We start from the raw sequence: 20,254 nt of genomic DNA on the forward strand, positions 1-20,254 counted from the left end.
TGAACTGTGACAGCGTGATCCGTAGGGCCTAACCATCTGTAGAAACAGAGAGAGAGAGAGAGGAGGGGGACTGAGAAAGAGTTATAGGTGAAAGAGAGAAACCTGCCTCTGTTATGAGCAAAATATAGGCCGTTTATGAGGAATAAAATGAAATTTCTGTCATTTACTCACTGTAGTCACATCATTTTTTTATTAGCTGTTTTTTTCTTCTTTGTATTTTCATTTTAATTGTCAATTTTTTCTTTTGTCATTTTTATTAGTTTTTTTTAAATATGTCAGTATTGTATTTATTAATATTTAATAATTTACTCATATTTATTTATTAATAATTATTTTAGTACACATGAGAATGTCGACCTACTAACGACCTTTCTTTAAAATTAAAATAATTTTTTGAGATCATCAAAGCTTAAAAGCTACATTCATAAAGAGACGTGTTATATTTTATTGATGTATTATACTAAACTTAAAGCTCATAGGTGAAAGAAAGAGACCCTTCATCCATTATGAGCAAAATATAGGGAGTTTTTGAGGAATAATTTATCCAAAAATTACAATTTCTGTCATTTACTCTTTGTCATGACATTCCAAACAATAGCAATTTGTGGTGTTATTCAAAAATTACATAAAAGTCATCATAAAAGTCGATTATATGACCTGTACATATTATTCAATATGTTACAAAGTCATTTGATATACTGTATATTTGAGTGAGGAACAGACCCAAATTTAATTCATAGTCATTGCAAAAATTATTTTCTTACTTAGTATTTTTTTTGTTTTGCTTTAAATTACAAATTCAAGATATCAAGATACATTTAATAGAAGGAAAAAATAATATTTTTTTTTTTCATAAAAATAAAAAAAATCTTTTTTCTTTTGATTGAAGTTTTTCTTACCCCACTGACAGAAAATTATGTTTTAATCAAAAACTCACTTAATTTTGATACATTTTACATTGTAAGTCATTTTGCTTCTCAAGTAAATGTTTCTTGATTTAAGAATGTTTAGATGTTTAGACAAAAATACCAAATAAGAAAATAACACTAGTTCAGGAGTTGCATCTGAGAAAAGATGCTAATCTCACATGTATTTCCTCTGGAGTTTAGGAAGAAGCGTCTCAAACTGTGCTCAGATTAGTCACAATAATTCTGCAAGTCAAAAGTAGAGATTGCACTCAAACATTTTGCACTCAAATTAATCCAAGATCACATGATCTGAGCCACTGTAAACACTTTGATTTGATAGCTTTTGCGGTAAGTCTCATTTGTTTCTCTTTTTTATTTATCCCAAAGAAACATCTGAAACAAAGTACTTAAATGAAACACACAGGGTGTCCAGATGTACGAAAAAGCATCCTCTGAGCACAAAAAAAAAAAAAAAAAAAAATTTCCTTGAGCATTCCCCCCCCCCCCCCCCACATTATTTGAACCAGCTCAATGATTCATGAGTGTGTGTACCTGAAGATAATGAACTGTATTTCTGTGTGTGTATGAACCTCAAGATGAAGTAGAGATTGTGTGTCCGTATGTTCTTTCATGTGTCTGTGAGCATGACAGCTCGACTTCATTATGAGTCAGAGAGAGCAACCTTAGGCCAGTACACACACACACACACACACATACACACACACAGGCACAGGCACATGCTGCTGGGTCAATGCAGCCATCCAGCTGTGCAGTTATACATTTTCACAGGGTACATCATTACTTTAATATCAACACATTTATCAAAAGAGATTACACACACACACACACACACACACACACACTCCCGCACGGTATGGTCCTAAACTCTATGAATAGTTTAGTAAGTAAATGTAATGATAATTCTATATAACCACTGGGTGTATGTTAGTGTTATTTTAGTATAATTAAGATACTATTACAGTTTTTTAAATGTTCATTTTGTAAATTTGTAATTGTAATTTTTTTTATTCTTTATTGTATTTTCTGTTTACATTTATATACATTATACACACACACACACACACACACACACACACACACACACACATATATATATACAGTATATATATATATGTGTGTGTATTTACTGACACTTTTTATCAATTTAACCTGCCCTCGCTGAATAAAACTATTAATCTCTTAAACTATTAGAAGTCTTTTTTCAGCTCTTTTCCAACCTTCCACTGTAACATAATTATATGTCTTGCATTTTTCCCCTCACTTTTTCACCATTTGTCTGTAAAATGTTCCTGAGGTGATTGTTCATACACATTAAGATCACAGATTTAATGCATAAGTATAAGGCATACAATTATATTTTAGGGAGGGTTCTTGTGTGTGTGTGTGTGTCTGTGTGTGTGTGTGTGTGTGTGTGTGTGTGTGACTAAGCACACTGCTGAAGTGTTTTTGGGACTCTGTCTGTTTTTGGCCCTGTGGTGTTGGACGCTAACAGCGGCACTCTTAGCTAATGCTGTGAGGCACATTAAGAAAACTCATATCGCTCTCAGCAAATATCAATTATTCAACTAACCCTTCTTTCTTTCTCTGCCCCTCCCTCTCTGTGTTTTTCCTTTTATCCCTCTATATATTTTTTAATCAATAGTAGAATGAAGCAATTCTTTACTTGATTAGATTTGTATTTTTGCTTTTGATGATATTTACCATTTGTTACATTCACTGTTACAGTCAAATTCCAAATATCGGCTTTAAAGGACAGGAAGTGAACCATCCCAGACAGAATTTTTAAATTACACATGAGTGTTTTTTATTCTGTACAAGCAAGAGTGAACAATAGAATCTGTTTGTGAGGGTCCATTCCTGATGATGTCATCTTTATAGGCTGTTTTGTGTTGTTTTTTTTCATTTATGTGCATGCAATAGGACTCACTTTCCATAAACCGCAAAATTATGTTCTTCAAGAGCCCATCATATGCACACTTGAATAACAGACATATAAAAGGGATTGAGTTGTTTTATTGTTTGGAACAGCCCTTCTAGTAGCATCCTGTTTGAATAGAATCACGTTGTTGTTGTTGTCAGTTAAGATGGTGTAAACCTGATTTAAATTTCAACCAATCATCAAACATTCTAAAACGGAATTCTGACATCTTAAAGGAATAGTTCTCCCAAAAATAAAAAAATGCTGAAAATGTACTCTCCCTCAGACTGTCCGAGATGTAGATGAGTTGGTTTCATCATCAGAACAGATTTGGAGAAATGTAGCTTTCCATCACTTGCTCACCAATAAATCCTCTGCAGTGAATGGGTGCTGTCAGAATGAGAGTCCACACAGCTGAGAAAAACATCTCAATAATCCACACCACTCTAGTCCATCAGTTAATGTCTTTTGAAGCAAAAAGCTACTTGTTTGTAAGAAATGAATCTATCACTAAAGCTTTTTTTTAGCTTTAAACCATTGCTTCTGGCAAAAAAGTCCTCTATACATAATATTTCTTTGTCCAGTGGAAAAGGTCGTCTCGTCTGAATCAGGAGAGAAATATGCACAGATAAATAAACAACATCGGTCATGACCATCAGCTTAACTGCTGTTGGTTTATCGTGTATTTGCAACCTCAATCAACATTTGAGCGATTTACGTAAGTAGCATACATGTAAGTATGAGTAATAGCAGCATTCGCTCGTCAACTCCGAGTGGCATTTGTGTCAGTGTATGTGTGGCCAGGAGCGGTGGAGACACTAGATCTGTGGCTGGTGTGGCGTTATTGTCAGTGTATGTGTCTTTCTGACAGTGATGGGTAACATCTGCTTTCTGCCTCCGTGATTCTGATCTATGAATAACTGACCCCCCTACTTCCTCTGAGACAAACACATGCATTTAAATTTAAACATAAACGCAAACGCACATATACAGAGATATGTGTGTGTGGAGTGAGAGCTCTAGGGGTGCTCATCATTGCACCTGTGGGTGTCACCTGACCCAGGCAACAGGAAGACGAAATGAGGGGAAACATCAGCTGCTGCCACCCGCCATCAGGAGAGCTGTCAATCAGCCCACCCTGCAGGGCGAGAGTGTGTGCCGCTGTGGTGTGTGTGTGCGAGCAGCAAACAACCTGCAGGGTTCGGCTGTGTGTGAATTCACTGACCTGTAGGGAGTAACTGTGTGTGCGTGTATTTGTAAATGCTCCGACCTTCAGGGTCGTCATGTGTGAGTGAGTGAGTGTGTTCCTGTCGAATTCTCCTCGATCTGTGTGTCAGCGGTGCTGGTCTGATATGTCCTTGCATGATGTGTGTTCTAGAAACACTAAGATACTATATATATAGAACTATATCTTGAAAGTTTACATATCATATTTTTTATTTTTTCATATTATGTTTATGCTTAAAACAAATAAAAAACTGTTTACACACACACACACACACACACACACACACACACACACACACACACACACACACACACACACACACACACACACACACACACACACATATATCTGTGTTTTATTATTTTTTTTGTTGATTTTTTTTTTTTTGGTGTGAATGTGTTTTTAGCAATTTTCTAATGTAATAAAACAGATTTTTAGGTAAGAAAATATGTATTAATTAATTTAATTTTTATTAATTAATTAAAATATTTTAGATTTTATTTATATAAAATGTCAAATATATTTATTCTCTGAAATTACATTGTATTATCCTATGCAATTTTATTGTAAATTTATCTTGGTTTATGATGATATTTAATATGATATTTTACTGAAAGAAAAATATTTATGTTGATATTGTTCTGATTTGAGTGAAATAATATCATATTCAGTTTTGCTGTAAAATCATCTTGGTTTATAAATGATATTTAATATGATATTTAATGCAATTTAATAATTATTTGATATTTTTGAATGAAATGTTATGTATTTATTATACATAAATATGATGTATTTATTAATTAAATATTAACATGTATTTCTTTATTATTATATACTAATTTATTACCATTATTAATAATAATATATTTTTTAAATATCGATTTCTTGTATCCATATTCTTGCATTAATTTAATTGAGCTTGTTGCAATGCATTCTGGGATTTCTTTTTTTGTAGATTTGTGTGATGAGGTCTTAGAATTTGCCCAAAACAAGGTATTTTAAAAGGTAGCATAATGTTGCTGACTGTAAACATTGTAAATATTGCAGACATTTAGAAAAAATCTATTTAAATTGAAGAAGAATCAAGTAGTTGCCTGATTCCTTGACTGCATTAAAATAATTCACTTTAAACCTACAGAAAGAACTAAACTGGTGAAATAAATTAGTATGCATTATGCAAACAATAATATAAACATTAACAATGTTACATATAAACTTAATTTAAGAAATTAAATATGTACATAAAATTTTGCTGCTTGAGTGAATTTTTTTGCTTTGCAATAATATTTAAAATGATATTTTTCTTGTTTGCATGAGTAGGTCTCAAACTGGTGGTCGCACAGTGTTCAAGTGATTCAACCTGAGCTTTGAGATAATACAAGGAAACTATTCTAGTTAAATTTTGTGATGTACAAGTTTTTTCGCAAAATAAGAATAGACGAGTTTGGATTAACGAATCTAACAAAATGCAGTATGCAGCAGAGATAATCAGGGCACAGAGACGCAGGAAACAGCGCCCTGTCCTGTCTGTTTACTTTCTTGTGTTGTGTGGTTTGTAAGGTGAGATGTGGGTGTTGGGAAGACAAGTCCACGCTTTAGTACACCATATGTTCACCCCTCTCTCCGCTGTACATAAACAAGTCAAGAAGCTATAGCTAGAGGGAAGCCATGCTGCAGTATTACTCACTCTGTCTCTCTCTGTCTGTTACTCTTTTCCTCTTCCGTCTGTGTTTCTCAGTTGGATGTATGTTTCTGTATTTTTCTCTTTTTCTCTTTCTTTTTTTTTTTTTTTTTGTCTTCTGTTTGTTTTTTCCCTTTGCCCTTTTTCTGTTCGCCTTATTTGCTGTCCATTGTGAGCCTCAGGTGTTCTTCCGTCTGTGTTTCTCAGTTGGCCTCTCTTTATTTTTTCCCTTTGCCCTTTTTCTGTTCGCATTTTTCAAAAGCTGATTGTTTAAGAGGCTTTTTTTTTTTGCTTTTTGAACAGCTATAATGCCTCAGATGCAGTGCAGCCATTGGTTAGTGCAAATCTTTTCATGTTGAGCTGTGGTGCTTGTGTGGGGTACACAGGTTTGAATCTGGCCTGCATTGTGTCTATGTGTTATATTGTTTTTCAGAAAAGATAAAAAAATTTATATTTTATTTTGTTCTGGTAATTAATTCTTAGCAAAACTTGGCCAATTTGTGTCCAAAAGTTTTAGAAGTTTGATTTATTTGATTTATTTCAAATAATTTTTTTTAAATAATATTTGTTTTAAAATCATTATTTATTTTTGTACTTTGTGCAAAGAAAAGTAATTGATCATTACAGTAAATAGGAGGATAAAAATGACTTATTCTCTTAAATATGATGTAAAATTAATTTTACAGGAGGAATTGTCACAGTAAACAGGGCTAAAGAGAAAATACAGGACAAAATTCAATTCAGTGCACATGTATTTGTATAGTGCTTTTAACAAATCTATAAACATATATTTTAATTTTACTGAAAACAAAATCTATGGAGAATTTGATTCAATTTATTCTACATAACCATATATTTTAATTACAATTTGTTATTTATTGGTGGTATTTGGGTTTAATGGTTGTAATTGTGTTGTAAATCGGTTTTGTATTTTTAAAAGTTTTTTTATTTTTAAAAGTTATTTTGAATTATATTAAAATGACAAATAAAGTTCAGTATTCTATTTACAAACAGTACACACATCTTTTCCTGAGAATGTCCCTGCTTCCATATTAGCAGTCATCATTGGAGACAGTTCAATTCTATTTAACATAATGAAGCGCAAAAACTAGATTGGTGGGACACAGCACAGTCTGGTTTTGAACCTGTGTGTATCCTTCATGAGCACAACTCAGGATGACAAAGACTCATGTGCCAACCACTAGACCAGTGGTTCCCAATCCTGGTCTTGGAGAACCCCAACACTGCACGTTTTTGGGGTCTCTCTTATCTGACACACACATTTGAGGTCTTGGAGTCTTCACTAATGAGCTGATGAGTTGAATCAGGTGCGTTTGAATAAGGAGACATCTAAAATGTGCAGTGTTGGGGGTTCTCCAGGACCAGGATTGGGAACCACTGCACTAGACAATAGCTCTGAAAAGACCAGGGCTATTTCACGTACATGTATCTGCATGGAGCATGGACATGACATCACATCCAGAGATTCTGCTATATGTCTTCCTGAAGATGGACTGTTAAAATAAAATCCAACATGAAGTCAGATACAGAGCAAACACACATAAGCAGTAAATATTAGCACACACCTCATGTTCATTTATCTATCTATCTTTATGCATCTATGCATACCTTTTTGTCTGTCTGTCCATCTGTCTGTCTATCTATCTATCTATCTCTATCTATCTATCTATCTATCTATCTGTCCATCCGTCCGTCCGTCCGTCCATCTAAAAGATAGATAGATACAATGATAGAACGATAGACAGATGGATAGATAGAACGACAGATAGCTAAAACAATACATAGAACGATAGGTCCATCTAAAATGATAGATAGATACAATGATAGAACGATAGACAGATGGATAGATATATAGATAGATAGATAGATAGACGGACGGACGGTAGGACAGACTGATAGATAGACAAATGGACAGATGGACATAGATAGATAGATAGATAGACGGACAGACTGATCTATCTATCTATCTATCTATCTATCTATCTATCTATCTATCTATCTATCTATCTATCTATCTATCTGTCTGTCTATCTATCTATCCTGTCTGTCTGTCTGTCTGTCTGTCTGTCTGTCTATCTATCTGAAGGTTAGATAGTAGAGTGTTAGGTTGGTGGGTTGTTTAGTTTAGGATGGAAGGAAAGGTCTGTCTGTCGAGCTAAACAATACATAGAACGACAAGTGAAAGATAAATAGGACAGACAGACAGACAGATAGATAGATAGATAGATAGATAGATAGACAGACAGACAGACAGACAGACGGACAGACTTATCTATCTATCTATCTATCTATCTATCTATCTATCTATCTATCTATCTATCTGTCTGTCTGTCTGTCTGTCTGTCTGTCTGTCTGGTCTGTCTGTCTATCTATCGATCTAAAGATAGATAAAACAGTAGACGTTATACAGATGGATAGTTAAAGATAGAACGAAAGACAGACAGAAAACAGATAGCTAAACAATACTATAGAACGACAAGTGAAAGATAATAGACAACAGACAGACAGACAGACAGACGGACAGACTTATCTATCTATCTATCTATCTATCTATCTATCTATCTATCTATCTATCTATCTATCTATCTATCTATCTATCTATCTATCTATCTATCTATCTATCTATCTATCTATCTATCTATCTATCTATCTGTCTGTCTGTCTGTCTGTCTGTCCATCTGTCTGTCTGTCTGTCTGTCTGTCTGTCTATCTAAAAGATAGATAAAACAGTAGAACGTTAGACAGATGGATAGTTAAAGATAGAACGAAAGACAGACAGAACAACAGATAGCTAAACAATACATAGAACGACAAGTGAAAGATAAATAGATAGACATAGATAGATAGATAGATAGATAGATAGATAGATAGATAGATAGATAGATAGATCGTTCCATCTTTGTCCATCTGTCGTTCTATCATTTTATCTATCTTTTCTTTTTCATGTTATTTTTGTTGTTTGTTTGTTCGTTGCTTATTTTGTGTTAGAAAGCGTGACTTGCAGCTCCACACATGCTGCGCGGGCGGCCCGTGACCGTCTGTGAGTGACTGGTCTGCCGGCGTGTCACAGGGTTTGAGTGCTATAGGATGTGCCAGGCCAATTGACCAAATCACTGATCTTTAAGACTAGCTCTGGGGGTTGTGTTTGGGGGGGTGAGGGTGAGTTTCGGGTGGGGGCAGAGGAGCACCATCACTAACACCCCCCTCCACACACACACCCACACACAAACACACACACACACACACACTAGCTCTAATCAAGGAACATGGTCACCGCAAAGATGTTAACAAGAAACGACAGCTTCTCGTCGCTTGCGGCAACGACCAGCTCGGCTGTAGAGATAGACCGGCAGGCGCGAAGCCAAGCGAGAGAAATAGAGAGAGAGAGAGATACAGCTAAAAAACCAGGAAGAAAAGCAGAGTGAAACTCAGAAACTCTAGAAGAATCTAAACCTCCACACATTTAGATATGCACTATAACTTCATCCACCAGGTGGACAACAGTATGACCTTTCTGACCTTTACCCTCTGTGTTTTAGAGCATGTGAGGGACGGAATAGATGTGACAGGTTGTTAATGGACGGGGCAAAGAGACATTTTAGGACATATTAGTAATCCTTAATAATTCACCAGCCCAAGAGCACATCTCTCTGCCTCTCTGTCTCCATACAGCAGCCCCAGAAGTATTTGGACGCTTTAGACACGCTTAAAAATGTATGAATGTCATTGAATTAGATATCAAACACAGAGAAAGCTGTTGAAGGTGAAATGTTTGACAAAGAGAAGTTTGTAGAGTGCTAAATCAAAATGTGTGGTGTTAAAAATGAAGCTGGTGTTGTGTGCATGTGTTTGTTTGTGGTTAGTGGATCATGCTGATAGTTTGTGTGATTTTCTACACCTGTGGTTCTTCTGCTGGACACCTGTGTGAACTTGAGGAGAACTGAGCTCATACAAACACTGAAAAAATCACCAGAACACAAGCTCAATCTCACTGAGACTTCATAAGTAATGAAGAAAAGTGAAGCTAGTCAAGAGAAAAGATACTGCATTTGAACAGATACAGACACTTGCTTTAATTTTTTGTTATCTTATGCAGTGACTACAGATATTGTTATACATGGCTTTTGATCAAACAGAATAGTAATAGGTTTAATATACATACACACCTTTTTTTCATGTTTTTGAAAGACGTCTTTTATGCTCACTTAGGCTGCATTTATTTTATCAGAAAAACAGTAAAATAGTAAAATTGTGATATATTATTTTAAAATGACAGTTTTTTATTTAAATATACTTTGAAATATAATTTCTTCCTGTGATCAAAGCTGAATTTTCAGCATCATTACTCCAGTCTTCAGTGTCACATGATCCTTCAGAAATCATTTTTAATATGCTGATTTGCTTATTATCTAATATGCTTATTATGAATGTTGAAAACTGTTGTGGTGCTCAATATTTTGGTGGAAACGGTAATATATATATATTTTTTAATATTTTTTTGCTTAAATATAATGTTCAAGAGAACATCATTTTAAATAAAAAATCTTTCAATGTGATTCAAATGTGATTTGGAGAAGAATTGTTGAATAATGTTGTTATTTTTGTTTTCTTTGCACACAAAAAGTATTCTCGTAGCTTCATAAAATTACGGTCAAACCACTGATGTCACATGGACTGTTTTACCGATGTCCTTGCTCCGTTTCTGGGTCTGGGAACATTGCAGTTGTGTTGCTGTTTATGCAGAGTCAGAAAGCTCTCGGATTTCATTAAAAATATTTTAATTTGTGATCTGAAGATGAACAAAGGTCTTATGGGTTCGGAACGACATGAAGGTGAGTAGTTAAAGACAGAATTGTAATTTTTGGATGAACTATCCCTTTAATATAGTGTACAACAAATTCAACAGTGATGCATAAATATACTGCAATATATTTAGGGAAAATGTGTTAAAATATAATTATCTTTCTATCTTGTCCTAAAATAAGCATTCCTGTATCTCCAATAAACAGAGCATGTCACTAGCAACACAGTCTTGGGTTTAATTCCCGTGGGATGCATCAGTTGATTGTAATGCATATTTTGAATGTAAATAAAATTCAGCCCAGACATGGATTCATCTTCAGTATATAGATGGCCTACTCCAGAACCACAGAAGAGAACGTTGTTTATGGAAAAGAAAAGGCTTCTTGCATGTCATCAAGCTGCAAAAAAGAGTCAGATCTCCTTCTTTGTGTTGATCTAAATAGACTGTCATTATCTAAAGCACCCAAAGACAGTGTGTGTGTGTGTGTGTGTGTGTGTGTGTGTGGACGCAGTATCCTCCTGTCTGACCCCTGGATGCCAGTGTAGATGTAGACAGTGATGTGGTGTGGCACCGCGGGACCCTCCCTAACTGGCACTGCGTTGTAATGTATATGTGTCTGTGTTTCTGTGAGTCGTGATGGTTTATGACACTCGTATGTGTGTGTGCCAGTGTGTGTGTGTACCTAGTACACAGGCTCGTGTTCCTGTCTCAGCCCCGGTGGCTGCAGGATACGTGGACAGTGATGTGGCTCGGCACCGCAGGGGCTTGTGTGTGTGTGTTTGGTACAGTGATGGGTTCTGGCACCCGAGGGCTGGGTCGACTGGTCCTGGGCTGGTGGCACGGACAGCGATTAGGACTCTGATATCAACCTGTCACTCTGAACAACTCTGACTGTCACAAAGAGGAAAGGAGAGAGAGAGGCAGGGAGGAATCAGCAGAGATAATGTAGACGCTGAGTTAGTGTGACAGCTGAGGACAGAATAAAAGAACAAGGAGAGCAAGATGAAGAAACCATTAGAATTAGAATTAAAACTAGAATTAGATCTAGCTAGAGTTAGAACCAGAAACAGAATCCAAATTAGAATCAGAATACAAAGGCACACGGCTGTTGCCTTATATACATTGGGCTGCATGGTTCCAGTTTGGTTCCATGTTCAGTCATCTCAAGTTTTGTTTTATTTTATTTATTTTTATTATTATCATTTATTTCACTTTATTTGTATTGTTATTATTTTTATATTATTATATTATATTTTATTCTTTTTATTATTTATAAATATTATTTTTTTATTATTTGCACATTTAATTTTATTTTAATTAATATGTTTTTATTTTGTATTTGTATTTTATTTCATTTTTTAATTTAATCAATTGATTCCATTTTTATTCTGTTTTATTTTTATTATTATTGTATTGTATTGTGTTGTTTTATTTGTATTGTATGATTTTGTTTTTATTTTATTTTATTGTATATTTATTCAAATTCAATTTTTATAATAAATACTTAATATTTTATATTTGATTGCATTGTTTTATTTTAATATTTTTTAATATCAGTATCTAAAATCATAGAATTAAATCTAAAGTCTATAATCATAGAATTACAATTAGACCCAGTAAAAAATTCTAAATTAGAACTAGAATCAAGTTTGTTATGGTCCAGAGAATGCATGATATTTAAAACCAACAGGTTAACGAGCATAAACAATACAGTTTCATCTCTGTTGATGGTGTTTTACTAAAAAAAAAAGTACTTTCAGAATACTTATTTAATCAAAACAGCTAACAGTAAATGGACTAATTGGGGTTAGAATTACACTTTAGTTTGTAGAATTAGATTCTTAAATTACACTGAACAAAATTATAAACACAACACTTTTGTTTTTGCCCCCATTTTTCATGAGCTGAACGCAAAGATCTAAGACTTTTTCTATGTACACAAAAGGCCTATTTCTCTCAAATATTGTTCACAAATCTGTATAAATCTGTGTTAGTGAGCACTTCTCCTTTGCCGAGATAATCCATTCACCTCACAGGTGTGGCATATCAAGATGCTGATTAGATAGCATTATTATTGCACAGGTGTGCCTTAGGCTGGCCACAATAAAAGGCCACTCTAAAATGTGCAGTTTTATCACACAGCACAATGCCACAGATGTCGCAAGTTTTGAGGGAGTGTGCAATTGGCATTCTGACTGCAGAAATGTCCACCAGAGCTGTTGCCCGTGAATTGAATGTTCTTTTCTCTACCATAAGCCATCTCCAAAGGCGTTTCAGAGAATTTGTCGTAGATTAGTTTGATTTTGATTAGTCATTAGATTCACAATAATATTTAACTTTGTATTAGTAAATGTAAGTGTCATAATTAGAGTTAAAAATTCAGGAGTCATAATGAAAAAGAGAGTATAGCATTTAAACTCAGAAATGAGCTTCTGAATGATGGGAAATTGAAAAGTGGTAGATAAGCTGAAGTTAAGATCCAGAGAGACAGAAGGGGCGTAACTAGAGTGAATTCAGTCTGAATCATCATTAAATCAGATTAAAGTAGTTGGTAAATGACTCTCATTTTTTCAGATAGACAGTGATGTAACTCTAAATGTAGTTTGTGTCTCAAGCATCCAGCTGCTGTGCTGCATCTGTCTAGTGTTGGTGGCCATCTAGTGTTAAGAGAGAAATCTCCTCCTCCACTCTCTCTCTCTCTCTCTCTGACTCCAGCTATTGTCTCTCTCTCGCTCTCTCTGAGAGTCTGATGGAGTTTGGCAGCTCTTGCTTGCAGCCACAGGCCAGCCTAAAGCCATTGCAGATGATAGTTTTAATTGCTTTCAATCTTTCAGGCAAGTCCCTGCCTACTGGCACCAAGTACTGCTGTGGTGTGTGTGTGTGTGTGAGTACTGCTGTGTGTGTGTGTGTGTGTGTGTGTTCGCTGTGACTTTAGCTGAGGACCTCTTAGTGATGATGGCTTCTGGTAAAATGACTACAGAAGGAAAAAAATTAAAGGTTTTTAGTTTGTTTGTGTAGATTGTAGTCCCCCACCTCCTGATAAAATCATGAAAATGATGAATTAACATATTAGAAATATTATTACATATGATGTCTGTAGATGTGATGCTTATGCATATAAATAAAGAGTAGGAGTGGTTCTGATTAAGCACATCAAAATTAAGTATTTTGGTCAGAAGAGGATATAAATGTGGGTGATATAATATTATCTCTAGCAGTGGTTTTGTATGTTGGTTTCAAACATAGTTCAAAACTCTGAATTAATAGTAATAAAAATTTATTATTGTTTATAATATAATAATATATGATATAATAATTATTTAGAATATTTTTCTTCAGTCCTCGGAAGTAAACTTCTAATAAAATGTCTAGTTCAAAACTCTTAATAATAATTTAATATTATTGTTTATAATAATATAATATAATATAATATAATATAATATAATATAATATAATATAATATAATATAATAAAATGTAATATAATATAATAATGTATATACATTTTATTATTTTATACATAAATGTATGTATTATTATTTAGAATTTTATAAATTACTTTTTATAAATAAAAATGAAATTAATAGATACATTCTTAATTAATATTAGTAATATTTTAATATTATTGTTTATATAATATAATATAATATAATATAATATAATATAATATAATATAATATAATATAATATAATATAATATAATATAATATAATATAATATAATTTATATTGTGTCCTCCAAAGTAACCTTCTAATAACCATATCTTTATAATATATTTTGGGTAACCAGTGAACAGAACTAAGCTTGCATGTATTCAAACAATTATATTCAAGGCAGATTTTAACTGAAAGATGTTTTAAGGTATTTTTCCTTAATGCCAGGTCAGGGCAAGTTGTCACATTTATATTTGGGTATTTAATTTTTTATTGTATTGTTTTGTTTTCAAGTTTTCAAAAAAATCCCAAAACTCATTAAATAACCTATAATATATTTTAAATAAGTTGTGAAATATGTATTTAATTTTTTGTTTGCAAATTAAATTGGTTTATGCTATCATATGTAGCCTGATTTATTACCAACATAGATATATGAAAGTTGATGTTGAAAGTTGATGTACATCTACTGTACATCTAATAGTACTGTCCCAGAAGTCCTTGACAGGCACTTGTTATGATTGGATAAACTCTGGCCATCATAATGTTCATAATCTAGTGTTCAAAAATAATGTTAATATTGTTAGTACTACACTAATAGTGATTTTCCCAGTGAAAGTCACTCATAAATCTGTCATCTTGTGCAGATTAATTAATGATCTATTACCAATACTCTGATTATGAGCATTAACATGAGGGTCTGTTGTTTGTTTTGATGTTCTGACTGACAGATTAACCTTTGACCTTGTTTTATATGGTCTGTCTTTGTGCAGCTTTTGCTGTGTTCATTATTTATGCTTTCCTTTAGCACTTAAGCATGTTTTTGAGTGTTCATATGAGTGTTACTTACATTTGCATATGCGTGCATGTGTGTGTTTGCGTGCCCATCTCTTAGCCATGAGGCATATTAAGCCATAACATTCCCACTGTGAATAATCTCTCTACATGTGATTTTTAATCATCTCATTCTTGCTCTGCCATCTCTCTCTCTCTCTGTATGGCCCCCAGTGTCAGCCTCTCTCTCGTTCACTAGCAGCTTGCATATGTTCATAAGGGTGAGTGACGACACCTCTGAAATCATCTTGGGGCGACGGAAGGGGAATTTAGCGCTCAAAGGCTGATGCCCTCTGTCTTCTGTGTTTGGCTTGATGCTTTCAGTTCGGTTCAGTGTTGAACACATCTTCTATTTTATTTTTTGTTTTGATATTATTTATTTTTATATATTTTTCTGTTGTTTTTTTGTTGTTATTTTAGTATATTTAATTTATTTATTATATGTATATAATTGTAATATATTTCATTTATTATTTACTTATATATTTATTTTTTATTTTTCATTGTTTTTGTTATTTTAGTATATTTAATTTATTTATTTGATTATATTTTTTCTTTTGTTAATATATAATATATTTATTTACTATATTTATATTTTAATATATTTCATTTACTAATATACATATATTCTATTTTACTTTGTTATGTTGTAATTTTAGCATATTCAATTTATATATATATATATATATATATATATATATATATATATATAGATATATATTCAATTTTGTTTCTGTTTTGTTGTAATTTTAGTATACAATATTTATTTATTGTTTTTATTTAATTATATATTTTCTTTTATTTAGTCTCTTCACTTTACTTTTAGTATTTTTCATTCATTTATTATTTTTAATTATATATATATATATTTTTAATCTATATTTATTTTATTATTAGCAAACAATTTATAAAATGTACACTCCTTTGAATATTTAAATATTGACCGGACACTTTTTTCATCAGTAAATAATATCAGTATATTTTCAAACTGACATTCAGACCTGTAAATCGTAGAAAATCTTGGAAATATTTATGCTTTCAGTATAAATTCAGTATAGGTAATGATTTTTGGTTTGTTTATTCAAAATCCAATGTTTTAGTGTAAATGGATCTATTTAGTACTTTTACTCTAATTGCAATTCTCCTTGTTTATGTGCTGCTAAAAATCAATTATACAATTTCATAGTTTTTAACTGATATTGCCTCCATAAAAATTTTGTAGTCATTAAATGTATTAAACTATGTACTGTTAGTAGCTACTTGATCAGTAGTTCTGCAGTGGCTTCCGAATGCTGGTCGTGACTGTGGTGTCCAGCAGCCTCTGGAAGCTCATGTATGACACTGAAGGTGTGAGGAGAGATGGGAAGAGAGTTCAAGTGAACGAGAAGCATCACATATGGCGCTCAGACGGAGATCGTACAATTTTAAATTCTACATTTGCGTTGCTAAGTGTGTGTGTGTGTGTGTGTGTGTGTGTGTGTGTGTTAGTGCTGCTCCTTTTGTCCTGATCCGGTTTGACTCTAATGGGGCCCAGTGGTGAATTTTTCATTTTGCCTAGAGGGAAGCAACATCGTACTGCAGAGAGAGAGAGACAGACAGAGACAGAGAAATCTTTTTTTTTTTTTTAAACATACTTGGTTCCTTCATTGTAATTACTGCATGTACAGTGGAGTACAACATCAGACCCTGCAAACGCTGATTGCTGTGAAGTTCCTCTGACTCTCTTTAGCACTTCTGCTCTGAAATGTTGAGTCATGGGGATTATGCAGGCGACACAAGTTTAAATCTGGATTGCGCCATTTGTTGTGTCCATTCTTATGACTTTTTAGCAATAGTTCAACAAAAACAAAATGACTGTCATCATTTCATCACCCTCATGCACACAAGCTCAAAAATACAGGTTCATATTTGTTCCTGGTGGATACATCTGACTGATATCAGACACTGCTGGTTCAAGTTTGTTTTGTGACTGAATATGAAGAAGCGCAAATGAGATGTGAGGGTTACAAGAGCAAGGGGTTCCTTACAAAGGTGCAGAAGTTAAATTAAATACATTTATAATGCTTTTCCCCCCATTTTATCCTCCCTGATAACTCCGTTTTATTAAATGGTATATTTAATTTTTTTTTTGTATATTGTTTATTTATTTATATTTATCAAAAAATATTTTATTAAATATTTTTATATTTTAGTTTATTTTTATTTTAACACATTATAAAATGCATTATAAAATATATTGAAAGGACATTTTTATGTTAGCATCATTAAATCATAATTACCATTCAAATCATTCTCCAAAACTCCAATTTATTTATTTATGAATGAATGAATGAGTTAATTAGTTAATTCATAATAGTTAATAATAGTTAATTTTCAAGTATTTTCAGTGTCATGTTTTAAAATGTACTTATATTTTCCATGACTGGGAAAACCTGCAAATATCAGTAAATTTTAAAACATGACATTCAGACGTGGAAATCTTAGAAAACCATATAAAAATTATGTACTATATGCAATAATATGACCACATCTGTTTTTAGTGTTGATAATAATAGGGACTGAAGCCTGAGTAATGATGCTGAAATTACAGCTTTGCATCAGAAATAAATTATGTTTTAAAATATCTTAAAACGGAAAACAGTAACAGTTTTCAATTGTAATAATATTTCACATTATTACTGTTTTTACTGTATTTTTAAGGAGATAAATGCAGTTTTGGTGAGTAAAAGAGCCTTCTTTAAAAGTATTATATGATTTGTCATACTGTCATGCATATGTATTTGCTACTAAAACAAATCATCACCAACTAACAATTAAAGTTGTCATATGACGTTGCTAAAAAGAACATTATTTAGTGTATTTAGTGTAATGCAATGTGTTTATGTGGTTTAAGGTTCAGAAAACACATTATCTTCCATGTACTGTACATTATTGTTTCTCCTCTATGCCCCACCTTTCTGAAAAGTGTCGATTTTTACAAAGCTTATCGTTATGAAAAGCAAGGTGTACTCTGATTGGCCAGCTATCCAGTGCATTGTGATTGGCTGAATACCTCAAGCGTGTGACGGAAATGTAATGCCTCTTAACATTCTGTGATTCTGTGTCCCGGCACAATGAGACAAAACTAATAAAACCCATTACAAATGAGGCATTAGTTACATCCAGTGGGGACATGATTACTGATTATAATGACTTATACTGTTTTTTTTATGCGTTGGGTTGCATATCGCGCTGCGTAAACATAAAACCGTGTCTGCATTTGTGATCTGAGAAACAACAAACAACAAGCGCTACTCTACACTGCTATTTTACAGCATTTATTTCTCCTTGTTCATTTCAGCATTTATTAATACTTTTGTAAAATAAAATGATTTGTGAACATTAGTTAATGCACTTGAACAATTTTATTAACTAACATTAATACAAATTAACAAATGCTGTAAAATCATATTACTCATTGTTAGTTCATGTCAGCTAATGTTAACAAATGACTCAATATTAAACTCCAGCTCGGCTCTTGTGTGGTCGGGTTTTTCAGGACACACACACACACACACACACACACACACACACACACACACACACACACACACACACACACACACACACACACACACACTGATGTTCTAATAAGTTGTAATTTCTGCAGGAGAGCCCAGAGAGATCCCCATCTGTTCAGTGAACACGAGTCACACTCCACCATGGCTTTTAGCCCTGTCTTACTTATGCAAATATCTTTTGCCTTGAAATCTATTTGGAGTTGCTTGAAGGGGTCCAGAATGTTGTCCTGCTGTCTCACACACACACACACACGCTCCTGCTGTCTGCCCCAGCGGCCTGCCCCGCGCCGCCTCTCGTCCGTCATGTGGAAAACTTTTTACCAGCACATACACGCAGACACATGCCCAGAATAACCCCCACTCCCTCTGTCTGTCTCTCATCCTCAGAAGACACGTATGTTTACTACATAATGCGTATAAAATACAATAACCTATATACTACACATGAATTCTGGCATGCTTTTTCAAATTTAAATAAAAATGCAATAATGATTGGCTTTCATTAATATTTTATAAATTAATACGCACAATTTGTCAGCTTTAATACTTTAAAGCAGAGATTCTCAAACTTTTGTGTCAGTCAAAACCCTTTGACGTCCTTCCTGAGAGTTTAAGTTATGTCAGTAAATTAACTTATTATTATTATTATTGGTTATTATTATCATTATTATTTATTGGTTAATGGTCATATGACATCCAAGTAAATCAATAAAATATGCAAGTTTAAAAAAAATATAAAAAAATAGATTTATAATTGATGAACTTTGCAACCCTGGTACTGTTAATGAACAGAATTGACACTATTGACTTCTATAAATAAATAAATTTCTTCTTTTCAGCAGAATTGAACATATTTCATAATTGATGAGATTTGCAACATATTGACACTTAGTGAACTTAATTTTTGTGTGTAAAACTGTTATATCAGGATCATCTAGATTTTTATTATTAATATTATGAATTTTTAGTTTTTACATTTTTGTCATTTTCATTAGTTTTTGTTTTTATATATATATATATATATATATATATATATATATATATATTATATATAATATATATATACACACACACACACACACACACAATTATTTTAGTACTGTTTTAATATCAAGTTAAACTAAATGAAAGTAAGCAGTGTTGCCTTAGTAACAAGCTGAAATAAGTTTAAGACTTTAAACAAAAAATAAAATATAAAAATTCAGTTTTTGTGGTCAGAGTATTAATTAACTATTGCAACCCCATATGATTTAATTATTAGCTTTGCACCACTTCACAAACCCCAGAGATTTGCTTTACTTTTAGACCTTACGTTATTCCAAACCCATATTTTGTTTGTTTGTTTGTTTTTAAAACTGTCCAAACTGCTCTTTCTAAAGCACATTACATTACAGAAATAAAACTGCTTGCTAATTGGTTTAAATTACATTTTTGGAAGTATGGCTTCATATCTCTGTATATATAATCTGTATAAGTATGGCTTCTACATCCCAAGCCCCATTATTATAAAGATCCCTCTGGATATTCCTTCCTTTGTCTTCCACAGAATAAAATCAGTCACACATGTGAAGATAGCATAGAGATGAGTTACTTCCACTATTACATGTGATTCCTCTCTCCTCACAGC

This window comes from Cyprinus carpio, chromosome B24, assembly GCF_018340385.1.
Source record: "Cyprinus carpio isolate SPL01 chromosome B24, ASM1834038v1, whole genome shotgun sequence".
Taxonomy (NCBI): domain Eukaryota; kingdom Metazoa; phylum Chordata; class Actinopteri; order Cypriniformes; family Cyprinidae; genus Cyprinus; species Cyprinus carpio.